This window comes from Eulemur rufifrons, chromosome 15 (assembly GCF_041146395.1).
Source record: "Eulemur rufifrons isolate Redbay chromosome 15, OSU_ERuf_1, whole genome shotgun sequence".
Lineage (NCBI taxonomy): Eukaryota > Metazoa > Chordata > Mammalia > Primates > Lemuridae > Eulemur > Eulemur rufifrons.
This window is the reverse complement of record NC_090997.1, coordinates 79,643,397-79,657,678: the sequence shown is the minus strand read 5'-3', so window position 1 is coordinate 79,657,678 and position 14,282 is coordinate 79,643,397. Positions and strand designations below refer to the sequence as shown.

The window sequence follows — 14,282 nt, the reverse complement described above, 5'->3', positions numbered from 1 at the left end:
TTTATGCATTTACCGTCTGTCTCCTCCACCTACAACGTGAGCCCCAGCACAACCTTTGTTTTGATCCCTATCCGATCCTCAGCTGCCAGCACATAATATATATTGAGTTCCTCATTAATTAATAAATTTTCCCCACAGCCTAGTTTACTTTTTTATGTTATGAGAACTTCGACATGTCTTACCCGTAAGCAAATAATAAATGCATGGGTCATGCTTTCCTACACAGTGTTCTGCATTATTGTGGTGTAAGAAGACATGTCTCACATTTAACAAAATGAGCCACAAGTATAACTGAACAGTAACTACTGAATAAATCTCCCTAAATAATTACTTGTTGAACAAATGAATGAAAATAATTTTGTTCTCAATTATTGACTGATACTCATAATAAAGAATGGAGTTACAACAATATAATAATATTTTCCTTCGACTTTTATAAGAAAACCAAACTAATTTTATTTTAGTTATGAATTATTTTTGTGGAAAAATAGTAGTTGTGGAAAAATTGAAATTGGCACTCAAAAACCATCTCAAATTGACAGTTACAGTAAGTTTAATAGTTCCCTTGTAGTCTCAAGCAGTGTTTTTAGACAACAAAAAACCCTAAGGAGGTTTAAGTAAGATCCAACTTTTTCCTTCTTCTGGAATAAGTCAAAGTTTATCACTATGAAAACTAGATACTATGATGTGGTTTGTTTCTGTTTGGAAAAGAAAGTAAAATGAAAAAGGTCCAAAATTCAGGACTTTTGTTTGTTTGATTCTGGGAAATCAGTGACTAACAGAGCAGAGGTTCTCAAGGGGAAGAATCTCAAGTATTTTCACACCCGACCTCCCAGCACAACCTGGTCCTGGGTCACCTGCTGAGGACACAGCCATGGACAAAACAGGCTCAGGCCTGCCCTCACCTGTGCACAACGCCAGCTACAGTTAGAACCTTCCACGACTACCAGGACCTGATCTCCAAGGCTACGGGGGGGGGGGGGGGGGGTGTCAGAGGGTCAGCTCTGCAAAGTGGGGCTCTCACCCTGCACCACCTTCATTTGCAGGTTGTCCCACATGAGGGTCTGATGAGTCCCCTCACAGGATGTGTATAATACTGGCTTTCAGAAAAATCATTCTCAAGCTAATTTTCTCTCTGTAATGGGCCCCTATCTGCATGTTCAGGAACCCTTATAAATAAACTTTTTTCAGGGAGTGAATGGCTTGCCACAATATTTTACCCATCTATATTCTAGAAGAGAGTTTTTGGTAATAAAGGAACAAGATCAGCAGTTAGCATAAACTACTCTTCATTTTGAAATGGGAGCTTTTCTTATTTAAAAACAAAAAACAAAAAAATACCTAGTGAGGGCATGGTGAGGGTAGTCCCACACACTGTCAGTTACAACTGCACTTTTTCTGAAAATCAGTTTGTCACTATGTATCAAGAATCTTAAAATGTTCATACCCTTTCACCCAGGAATTACCCTTCTATGAATCTTGCTTAAGAATTAACCTGATACAAATACATAAAATGGAACACAAATAAATTTGTAACCTTTGTTAAAAAAGTAATCTATAATTTGAACAAAAATTAAAGTGCCATTTATAACACCAAATATTTGGAAATGGCCTAAAGATCTGATATTAAGAGAATAGTTAATAAATTATGATATATCCATGCAATCCAATATTATACAGACATTACTAAAGCTTTCCTAGAAGTTAGAAAGTATTAAGGATATAAGATTAAGCAAATAGATAAGGTTGTAATATGTTATTAACTATGTGAAAAATTATTATAAATAAGGAGGAAGAATATGCCTAAATGTTATGAGGCACCTTTGGATTATAGGCAAATTTTCTCCCTGACTTTTTATAATGAATGTATTTTCCAAAGATTTTATTGGGAGCATGTATTGCTTTATGATTAGAAATAATAACATCTCTGCAGAAATGCTAAGTAACTCTGCTGTATTACAAATACTCAGCACATGTATGTTCAACGAGCCCATCTGACTCACTGTGCCAGGGGAGCCAAAATTTGTGTCTCTCCTATGCCAACGTCAGCTTAGAGAGAGTACTGAAATGCTTTGGATTCACCCTAAATGTAAGCCCAAAGATGTTGATTCTTACAAGGAAAATATTTTCTTTTTTCCCCAGCAGCTGCTAATCTATCAACACCTCTGTGATTCACTCACTGTTTGCAAAAGAGCCTGCTCCTTCTCAGCAGTACTTTTGTTTCATGAATCTCTAATATTTTTTTCATATCTCTACCAGCTTTATTTCAATGTGGTACCATCATGTGTTTACATCTGGCTCTCTTATTAGGAGACCTGATCCCTACCTACTCTCAAGAATCTCATAATATAATGGGAACAAAAACATGAACATTGGCCCCCAAAATGACCAAACATCCCCCAAATCTGGCTAATATGAGTAAATGCTGCTTCTTTATCAAGCATAGCATTAGCCTCCGTTGTCTTGCCTCCTTCTAGGTAAGATTTATTAAGATAAAAAAATCATAGGATTGTCCCTACTTCAATCCAGAGCAAAGCTCTGCTTCTTTAAGCCCTCTCCCAAATCACCTAATGCAAGCCCAAATCCTGTAACTAATTGCTAGCACTCTCTTACTGAGACACCCCACGGTTCCCTGTAGTGTACATTCTCCCCACTGTAATGCATAGCAAAGGCAACTTGTTCAACTACAGGTTAAGTTCCCGGTGCTCTTTGGCTGCAAAGCATCCCTAAGTTCTTAGTTCTACCTGGAATGCCCTCCTCTCTCCTCTCTGCCCATACGTATTCACCAGAACTCACCTCCTCCTTGGAAGCCTCCCCAGTGGGCCTTTGGCATTTTAGATGATTCTATTCCTTCTAGTCTCCATAACATTTATGTTCAACTGCTACTATTAAGTCTGGATTTCATAACACTAGCTAATACTATCATCTTGATTACTCTCTAAAAGAACCTTCCAACTCTGAAATCATATTATTCTACTGTGGTGTTTTTAAAGTTTTATACATGGTTACTTTACCTCCCCAAATAGGCATGAGGTTCTCACAAATATGTCTATTTTCATATATCTTCTCATTCCCCTTCCTAGCATACATACATACACAGTCTATTGCACATACATCCAGTCATATATCTAAGTAGATATAAATTTGATCTTGAATTTGTCAGGGAATGATATGCTGTCACTCACATTCCATTAGTAACTGTTTCATTTAGAGTATCTTCAAGAATAGACCTTTATAGCCAGAGAGTGTTCCACGAACCTACTACATTCAGCATGTGCTAGCGCATGCTCTCTCTTCCTCTCTCTATGGATCTATGTCTTATTTTTCATATTTCAGGGCAGAATACCTGTATCTGTAAAGGTAAATTCAGGCCGTGGCAGCTGGCAGAGGTCCCTTCTCCTTAACTGAAATCAGCGACTAAAATTAAGCTCTCCAAACATCTGCCTTGCTGACGTAGCTATCCTGCGTAATGACAGAGATCCTGCACTGGGCGGTGGGGGGGCTACTAGATTATTAAGTTTTCTGCCAAAGCCGGCTACAATCCTGCTAGACAACTCTCTTCAGATGGCCTCCCCTTATCTCCCACTCGGATGTCTAGCAATGAGCTTACTGTCTTCCTTCACAGCCACATGCCCCTGCTCACTTCCCCACTCCCATCACCCGACTTGAAACTGACCCTGCCCTATTAGAACCCGGGTGACTCCCTGAAGATCCAGGTTGGATTGAGCTCTGGATTCAGCTAGATCTGGGTTCCATGCCAGCTCCTCCACCTTCCAATGAAGGCTCCAGGAGCTCAGGCAAGTAATTTAACCTCTCTGAGCCTCCATGTCCTGGCTCCAAAAAAGGGGGGCATACTATTTCCCCTTCTAGGACCTAATGAAGATTTAGTGAGATTATGTTCCTAAGGCACAAGGCAGACACTCTGCAAATATTGGCTTGTCTTTCCCTGATGGTACCTGACAACGGATAGAATCCTATCTCCCTCTGAGAAGTGGCCCATTCCATATTCTTATTGACTTATGCCAGGAAGGATATTTAAAGTCAGGGCAGATGGTAGAGTTCCTGTTCTCAAATCAACAATTCAACAGTTCTATTGATCCACCACCTGTTTGACTCCCTGATACTGCACCCATCCCCCTTCCTTACTATACTCCAATTCCCAAACCTGGAATCTATTCATGTGACATTCTTTCCTAGGGTTGTACCTTGGCACTCTTTGTTCAGCTTGGCTCTGAGCACCTTTGCCCCTAATTACCTCTATTCTGTGCCTTCTATCTGATCTGGACTTCTGCAACCCTGGTTGCCTAGGAGAAGGGCCAACCTTGAGCCTGCCCTTTAGTTTGGCCTGATACGGTGGATTCTGACCTTGGGCTTGAGATCTTGGGCTTCAATTACAGCTCTACCACTTAAGGACCTCATAATCTTTTTTTTTTTTTTTTTTTTTTTTTTTTGAGACAGAGTCTTGCTCTGTCACCCAGGCTAGCATGCTGTGACGTCAGCCTAGTTAACAGCAACCTCATACTCCTGGGCTCAAGTGATCCTCCTGCCTCAGCCTCCCAAGTAGGTGGGACTACAGGTGCACATCACCAAGCCTGGCTAATTTTTCTATTTTTAGCAGCAGTGGGGTCTTGCTCTTGCTCAGGCTGGTCTTGAATTCCTGAGTTCAAGCTATCTTCCCACCTTGGCCTCCCAGAGTGCTAGGATTACAGGTGTGAGCCACTGCGCCTGGCCAAGGACCTAATAATTTTAAGTAAGTTATTTGCCTCCCTAACTTTCAGTTTTCTCACCTTGGAGGGCTGCTATGAGGTTTAAATAATATAATGAATTAGAGCAAGCAACACAGACCTGTCATACTAAGTAGGTCCTCAATAAATGTCAGTTCCACACATGTCCCTAGAATTCCTTTCTACACAATCTAGCTGCTGTCACCCTGTCGATCATGCACAGCCATTTCACCTGTGAGCCCAGCCTATCTTCCTTACCTGGTCCTTTCCGATCCATTCCACAAATGCTTCTGTCAACACAGATGCTCCTTCACCCTGACATATAACCTCACCAGATTTCATATTGTTGCTCACACATTCTTGCCACCAGGACTCTAATTGGAGACGTATCATCTTATGCCTCCTAAGTGAGAACCTAACCTGTGCCTGCTGCTCCCCTCTGCCCATGTCCAACAAAGCCAACTAATTTGCATAAACAATAGTTATGTCTTCATCACTTCCCTTCCCTGTTCAAACTTTCACTGACTCTACAACGGCCAAAGTAAAAGGACTCCAATCTCATGATCATCAGATGACCAGGGTTTTTGAAATGAAATCCCTGGGCTGAAAATAAGGCACAGGGATATTTGCTAAAAGTACACAGATATGGATAAATGGTGGGTTCTTCATTCAATAATATTCCAAAAACCACACTTCTTTTGGCAAAGTTTAGACGTGAGGGCATGTCACCACTGGGCTTCACTCTGGTTGAGAGGCAGGTCCCGCTTCTAGAATTTGTATGGCCTTAGGCACCTGAGTTGCATCCATGTGCAAACTCCACACCATTGTACAAAGGGCTATCCCAAAAAAGGAAGGAGCAATTATTCCTGATAATGGACATGTTGTTTTTGATTGGCAGCATCATTTGCTTGGGAGAAACACACCTTGATGTGATCCAGACAGAACTGCCCACCGTGGAGCCCTGCCAGCCTCTTCCACATCCCACTGCCACATACACACAGAGCTGGGCACCAAGACAATCAAAGGAGCACTCTGCCAGATTTAATGACACTGAGCAGGACCAATCAGAGCCCTTCAATGAGATTTACATAAATGGGACCCGGGGCCAGGTGCGGTGGCTCTTGCCTGTAATCCCAGCACTTTGGGAGGCCCAGGTAGAAGGATCACTTGAGCCCAGGAGTGGAAGATTGCAGTGAGCTATGATCACACCACTGCACTCCAGCCTGGTTGACAGAGTGAGACCAGATCCTGTTTCTAAAAAAATGAAAAATTAAAATTTTAAAAAATAAATAAATAAATGGGACCTGGAAGGGACAGAACCTCTCTTTCTCATGGATCAAAAGCCTGGGAATGTAGGCTTAGAAGTACCCATAGTCATCTTTCTTCATACACAGAAAGAGGGCCTCAGAATAAAGCTGAGCTGCAGAGAGGTGCAGCTGAGAAACAAGGGGACAGAGAAGGAACCCTGACAAAGTGGTGTGAGTCTCTGGGTTCCAGCCATGACTGATGCAAGTCCCACCTTTGGACGTTCCCATCACATGAGCCAATAAATCCTTTTTTGCTTAACCTACTTAAATGTACATTCTTCATATATGCAATCAATGAATCCTAACTAACTCTCTTCCACAGGAACACAGGGTAGGGTGGTGGTAGGGGGACTTCTTCTCTACCCTTGGTACACTTAATGCTCAGGGCAGAGTGAAGAGGAAGCCGCAGGAAGGGAGGTAGAGATCCACATCTTCACACCTTGCTACACTCCTATACCTTCCATGTAATTTCACCTTTGATGGCAAAGTTTCCAAAGCACAACTTGCTACTAGAACACATCCCATCAATTAATAATGCAATGGCCCCAGAATCCTCACCTTGATATGAGAAGTAGAGATTTCCTTTTTCCAATCACACTCAAAGCTCTTGGAAGAGTCTTATCAATGACTCTGTGATCTTCAAATCCCCAGAATTCCTGCCGGGGGAGGGAAAGGAGGTGAGGTGGAGAGGAAGAACAGAACAAGAGCAATCAGAACAAACATCCATCATCAGAATTCAAGACATTTCAGGTGGTAACCTATATTTTCACTCAGAAATTCAACCTCAACTAAAATCTGACACCAACCTTCTCTCTCTCTTTCTCTCTCCTTTATTTAGGTTTCCAAATCATGCTTCAGCTTTCTCCTACCACTACAAATTCCACAGAAAGGCAGTGGAGCATACTGTTGCAAATGTGCTTTGCAGTATTAGTCTTGGTTTCATCACCTTTCTGCTCTAATTCACTGAGGGTTGTTATGGAAATCAATTGCCATTATTTGTGAAAATTCATGGAAAACCATCAAGCACTAACTGAAAGTTGACAATTATTATTTTATTATGTATTGCCCATTCAGATAATCAGTGATAGGCCAGATATCCTTTACTTCTGTTATCATAACCATTGCCCTTTTCCTGTATCTAGCAAGGCCTGGAGCCTGTCTTCCTCCAGCTGAAACCTACAAACCACCCTCCCACACACACATTTCTCCTTAATTCTGCCAGAACTCATCATGAAGCATTTTTAAAAAGAGAACATAAAGATCATCCGCTGAAAGCCCTTGTTTTATAGATGAGGGCACCAAGGACCAGAAAGGCCACATAATCAGTGGCTCAGTGGAGATGACAACTTCCCATCCAGTGCCCTTTGCAACCCACCATACTGTTCCCCAGGCTGCACCAGTCCCCTGGTGCCCACGGACCACCCCAGCTGCTAGGTGATCTGTGGTACATTTACCAGTCCCCTTCCCACCAGCCTATAAGCTCTCATAGGAGAGGCTGGATGGGTGTCCCTCGGCCTGCATGGCACCACAACAAATGCTCATCCCTGTTTTCTGCGTGCTTAAGCACATACCACATCTTAGCAGATAAAACCTATCTTAAGTACACGAATAAGTGGATTCACTTGATAAAACTGCAAAGTATATATTCCTTCATAAAACAAAGGGTCCATCTCATTGCAGGTTTGTTTTCTGTTCCCACTCAAGTTCTTTTTCCAAATGTGTTTTGTTTAACAAAGACTCTCCCATTTGGGCTCCTATTTAGGGAGAGTAATACTATATGAAATTTATTTTTAAATGCCTCCTCTTTTAAATTCTACATTATGTTTGATAAGTAATGTGCATGACTGTGATGATTTATTTTTTTATCCTCTGCTAATTTTGTTTAGGAAATGTAAAAGGTGACATTGGCTTTTATGTTTCTTCTTGTCTATCTTCCTAAGCTAAATATGAATTTCTTTTCCATTATGCTAAGAGTCATCATGGGAAGGAGAGGATTTAACCAATCAGTTCAGATTCACTCCCCTTAGATGTCAGTAGTTATCTTTCTCTGTCCAATGAGCTGTTGTCAAAATTCTGAAACTACACGGAGTCCAAATATAGCAATCTAACTCTTGGAGCATTCAAAGGCTTCACTAAAAATTCCTCTAAGTTAAAATAACAAGTGCAGCCATCCTTCCTGACAACGATCTTTCCTGAAGAATCCCTTCTGATGATGAATGTCTTTTGGATACTACAGGCATTTACCTAGACCTGCCTCTGAAGCAACAGGTGAAGCCTTTCTGTGCTAACTGCCTGGAAATTATACACAGAGACCTCCCACACAGCAACTCTCTCTCTTTACTGAAGGCTTTCCCAGCCTAGATACAAAGCTAGTTATAACCAGGGTTACAAATTATAGCTAATTATCTCATAATTATGACCTCTTTAGTAGGGCTTCATTAGGGAAAAATCATTCTCAACATTTCAGTATATATTTTTATGAGTGAAAAAAAATCTCATAACATTAAATAGTTAAAACATTTAACTATAGTTTCCACTTAATGGAAGCATTATTTCCTGGTCAGAGGGACTCCTATTCTTCACAAGAGCTGTTTGAAAAGCATGAAACCACAATTGGATGCTCCTATATGGGTAAACAGTAATGGGAAAATAAAACAAGGTTCAAAAAGTTTCCAAATTTAGCCTACTTTTTACAAAATGGTAATATGCTCTAGTATCAGTAGCCAAATAACAAACTGAAGGTCATCTTAGAAGTGTTTCCATAATGCAAGAAATGACAATTAAAGTAACCAGCTTTCACAAGTACTGGTAATATTTATGCCTAAAGCACTACAGAAAGTATGCCTCTCAACTGGGTTTGACAGCAAAACTGAGAGTTCAATATTCTTTCTGACAAATAACAATATTTATTGCTTCTTGATATGTTTTCTATGCAGTTGTAAGTATTTTTGAAGGTCTTCCAAAGAAAGGACAAGGTTTGAGACACTTTAGTCCATCCTATTTAGTTTTGAAACACTAGACTAAGGTGTACAGGAACTGATTCCAATTAGTCAATTACATATATGTAAGGCATCTGCTTTTCTCTCTGACATGACCAATGCCTGATACTGAACAATGAATTGTTTTTATTACACAAACACACACTTCTCTAAATCAAAGAGCAGTAAATACACACAGAGAGCTTGCACCTACACAATGTGAAGTGTTGGCTTGAACAATTAAATATCGCAAAAGAATGATTAATGAAGCAATCTTGCAAGCCCTGGTCCTTTCTCTTAAGGACAGACTACATAGGGAGAAGGGAAGTGCTGAATTTTACACATAATTGCTTCGCCCATCCATTTTGCCTATGTTAGATACTACCACATACAGACACCGCTTTAGGAAACCCCGGCCACACTTTGCTCTACGATAAATTAACGCCGCGGACGTCTTCACAGAGAATGCTGACTCTGGAGCCCAGACAAAGGAAGGTGTTGCTCGGAGAAACCCAGCCGGGCGCTCCCAGACTCGGTTCTCCGAGGCTGCCCCGCACGGCTTCTCTTGCTCTCTGGGGACTGAGTCCGGAACCGATGGCGGACTTGGTCTATCTCCCAAACTTCAGGACACAGTGGTTACCCTAACTCCGGAGGCTGAAGCGGAGCGGAGCGGAGGGGCTGAAGAAGCGCCGGTTTCGGCTGCGGTGGGTGCCGAGAGCCACCTCTGCACGGCGACACCGTTTCCTTCCCTCTCACCTGTCCCGAGCGCCGGGCCTCGGGGGTCCGTCGCCTCTCCTGCTGTCACTCCCGGCTCCCGCTCCGGCAGCTGTCGGGACGTCAGGCGCTTCCGAGAGTAGCGAAGAAGGCGGCGGGGTCCCAGGCGTCAGCAGGAATCTCGGCAGCCGCGGGCAGCCGCGCTCTCACGCCCCATCCTGGCGGGGCTCGGGCAGCCGACGCGGCGCGGCGCGGCCACCGCGGGCGGATGAGTCAGGCGAGGGGGCGGGCGGAGGGGGTGGGGGCGCCCCTATCCCCGCGTCGGGGGGGCGCCGGCGGCCTGGGGGCGGGGGGCGCGTGGCTGCCTGTGTCCGCTGCGGGCTGCGGTGCCGCCGGCCGCCGCCATCGGGCGCGCAGAGTCCGAGCGCTCCTGCCCTCGGAAGGCACCGGGCGCCGCGATCCAGGCAGGGCAAGGGACTCGCAGCTTAGGCGTCGCCGCCACCGCACCCAAGAAGGACAAAAGGGCCCGAGTGCTAGGAGGGGAAAAGTTTTCTGCAGGGCTCCAGACGGATCCCAGCCCCAAACCGCACTCCCTAAAGCCCAATGAGGCGGATTGGGAGCGGCGGGCGGGGCGGGCTTCCTAGAGCGTCGCTGAGCGGTAGGGACCCCGGACCGTGTCAATCTCGCCGCCGCCCCAGACCCGTGGGAACTCCCCCGGCCCTGCCGCCCTGCTCCGCTGGGAGGATGCAGACAGGATCCGCTCCTTCCCCTCCAGGACCCCCAAACCGGCCGATCCGCGCCATGGCCACAAAGTTGCACTTCCAGAACCGGATCACCCGCAGACAAAACCCATCTTTGGGAACAAAGTACCGGCTTTCAGGCGCTCTTCTCCGGGCTGGAAGGCCGGCGCGAGGAAACGGACACGCCCACCCGCGGGGCGCGCCTGCAGCTACAGTGGGACCCCGGGTTCCGGAGCCAGGGACCCTGGCCCCGCGGGTCGTCCGCAGCTGTGGGGGAGCCCCGGCCGACTGGGGGTTCTCATGGAGCAGGCGCCGCAGGACCCCGGGCTCCACGCCCCTCCGACGCTTTCTTATCAAATGCCGCCTGGGCGGGTCGGGGTCCCCCTGGCGGGCTGCGCGGGCGCTGCGCGAGCAGAGCCAGGCACTGCCCGGAGCAGACGCCGCGAAGGCCCGCTCTGTCTGCACCGCTCTGGGGAGCCCAGCGGATTAGCCGCAGCCCGCCACCTCCGGGGAACGGGACTCCGGGACAGAGGTTTAGGGCTCAAGGATCGTGGGCGGAGGGCTGTACAGAAGCGAACTGGATCTCTGAGGGCTTCGATGAGCAGTGCTGAGGTTCACCTCCAAATATCAAAGTCAACCAAGGGTTCAAATTACTCCTCCTTGCCCTCAAACGTCCAGTGAATGGAGACTGTCAAGTTCATAGAGTAAAATATGATAGATACCTCTAATTTGGCAGAGACAGAAGTGATGACTGAATACATGAAAGTCAATTCAGTGAGTGAAGTTTCAGACTACCGGATGTTCATTCCAACCACCGCCCAGACGTGTGCAGAGCAACCAGCCCCTGCTCTGGGGTTGTGGTATACCTGTGTGTCCCCTGCATGTGTTTTAAGGGGTGGACTTAGTGGGCAAGTATGATATTCCGAGGCAGTGTATTTGTGTATTTCAGTGTATGATCTGTTGATCTATTTTCAAGAAAAATTGGTTTCTGGGGATAGAAAAGGTATCTGTCAGAAAGAGAGAGAGATCCATGAAAAATTTTCCACATTAAAAAAAAATCTTGAAAATCAGATATGGCACTAAGGAGAGACTATAGAAATGGCTTTCCTGTGGTACAATCTTCCTGAATTTGGAGATTGGGCACTTTTAGTAGAAATGTCACAATCAAAATGGTTTTTTTTAAAGAAAGAAAAGAAAACTAAAGGAGTTGGGGGGGGGGATGAGTCACCTTTATAAACCATCTGTAGTTTTATTTTTACCCCACCTGCATATTCTAGCCTACAGCCACCTGCTCAATTCTTTCAGGTTTTCTTACATGTATTTGTCAAGGCGCTCCATCAAAGGAGTGTGATTCCAATCTTCCATCTAGCTGTTGCCTCTACATTTTATAAGTAAGCACCCTGAAGCCACATTTCTCTAGAAAGCTCCTAAGAATGGACACAGCCTTGTTACCCTCACTAGCTTCCTAAGGAGTGAGTAATAGGCTCATAGTCCACAGAGATCATTTAATATGACGTCCTATCTAAGACTCTTGGTGAAACGTGTACAGTGGTCATCTGGCCATTTTAGGCATTGAGTGACTGAGCCTTCCTGAAAAAGGGACTGATGGGGCCAGGCGCGGTGGCTCACGCCTGTAATCCTAGCACTCTGCGAGGCCGAGGTGGGCGGATCGTTTGAGCTCAGGAGTTCGAGACCAGCCTGAGCAAGAGCGAGACCCCCATCTCTACTAAAAATAGAAAGAAATTATATGGACAGCTAAAATATATATATAGAAAAAATTAGCCAGGCATGGTGGTGCATGCCTGTAGTCCCAGCTACTCGGGAGGCTGAGACAGGAGGATCCCTTGAGCTCAGGAGTTTGAGGTTGCTGTGAGCTAGGCTGACGCCATGGCACTCACTCTAGCCTGGGCAACAGAGTGAGACTCCGTCTCAAAAATAAATAAATAAATAAAATAAATAAAATTTAAAAAAATAAAAAAAATAAAAAAATAAAAATAAAATAAAATAATAAAAAAATAATAAAATAAAAAAATAAAAAAGAGATTGATGAGGGCCATGAAGAAAGAAGTACTTTCGTGAGGCCACAGATATTAATGATTCCTTGTTTCTGAACTTAGATTTTAGTGATTCAACCAAAAGAAGAGGAAGAAAGAGAGACTGAGTAAGATGAACACAAGGGAAATGTTTAAATTTCTTTTTTAAAATAATTAATATTAGTCTCAGAAAAGACTAAAGTAAAAATGTCCTATAAATAGAGTATTATCTGCAATTCAGTGGTCCAAGCAACTCTCAAGATATTAGTTATAAATTTTTCCCTGACATTGAGTGCCCAAGGCAGTCTCAGGTAAATTATTTAATCTTTACTAATGGCCAGTATCTTTCTATCTGAAAAGTGAATGTGCCAGAGCAGTAATGGATTTGAATTTAGCTGCATATCCACTTTTGATATAATGGATGGAAGTCAACTATTTTCTACTTCTCAACATCAAGCTGCACTGCACTTCACATTTTTTTTTTTTTTTTTTTTTTGGCTCTGTCCTTGAGATGTGTAAATTTCCACTAGAACAATCCCATTTTATAAGAGTGCATAGTGGAAAGAGGGTAATCCTAGCTCCCTGTAATCCAGACACAACCATCTACTAACAGAGGGACTCTGAACCTCATTTCTCACATCCCTTAAGTAGGAACAAGGTACCTATTGAAAATTGAAGGAAATAAAATATTCATAAGATCCTTCTTACCTGCCACATAGATCCTCGACACATATTTAGTTGAACACACACATACTCACACCAGACTCATTTTTAATATTATTAACATAGTCAAAAAATAAGACTCTTCCTCTGAAATCAAGAATTAACTTGAGAAAAATGTCAAAATATGACACTATAAATGAAAGTCTAATGGATGGCAAAGGATTTTTAGTGAATTAATTTTGGAAACATACATGGGAATGAAAAAGAATGAGTATCCTTAAGTAGATCAGATAACAAGGCTAAGGGAAGGCCTGTTAGAAAGTTTGTGTGGGATTATACTCATTTTTCTTTTGCCATAAATGTAGCCCCTATAATACCTACATCTGAGAAAGGGTCCTCGACCAGAAATAATGTATTCAATGAAAAACAAATGGGATTGTATGCTAGCCTTTTATCTGAATTACTTCACTCTAGCTGTGAAATAGATTGATAAAGTCCCTGAGGTATCTCTCTGCTGGCAGCCATGGTTGCTTTTTCAAAGTAGAGGGTAAGAACAAAGTTAATAAGGAAAATGATCTTTCAGATTTTATCCTTACAATAAGAAAATAGATGGAAGGAATACAGGAAAAATAAGGTAATGGAAATACACTTTAAAATAAATTTTAAGGTCATTTTTATTCCACTGTGATTTTGAATAGTACTTTGTTGTGCTTTCCATTTTTTCTTTCCTTTTGTGTACAATTGACTAATAGTTCAGTGGATTTAGCAGCAGAAAGATATTGCTAATTTCTTTTCTGTTCATTAAATGTGCAAGTAAGAGTGCTAACCTGTCTCAAATAGATGTTTTGTAATGTTGAGGTTGATACTACTGCTTAAATATTTTATAAATTCTGTATTAGATACATCCTTATTAGATAATAAACCTGATTAGATTCTTTTTGCCTGAGGGGCACTGGCAGCATACCATTTAGAAATGTAAAAGGCTTTCTCCCTTCTGAAGCCCCAGTTTTTCCCTCTGGACAGATTTGTAACAAGGCTAAGGGGAGACCTATAAGGATGTTTGTGTAGGATTACACCCATTTTCCTGCGTGAAGGGAAGGTTCTAGCCATGCATACCTGAATG

General features: G+C 43.3%; 1 protein-coding gene across 1 annotated transcript in view; it reads right to left on the bottom strand.

Moving 5' to 3' along the window:
- The window catches only part of TMEM200A (transmembrane protein 200A), a 73,716-nt gene extending 63,426 nt beyond the window's left edge, over positions 1-10,290 (bottom strand). Inside the window, exon 1 of the mRNA XM_069488813.1 lies at positions 9,766-10,290. The gene's annotated coding sequence lies outside the window, so the exon portion shown is untranslated. The remainder of the gene's footprint in view (positions 1-9,765) is intronic.
- Positions 10,291-14,282: the final 3,992 nt, after the last annotated feature.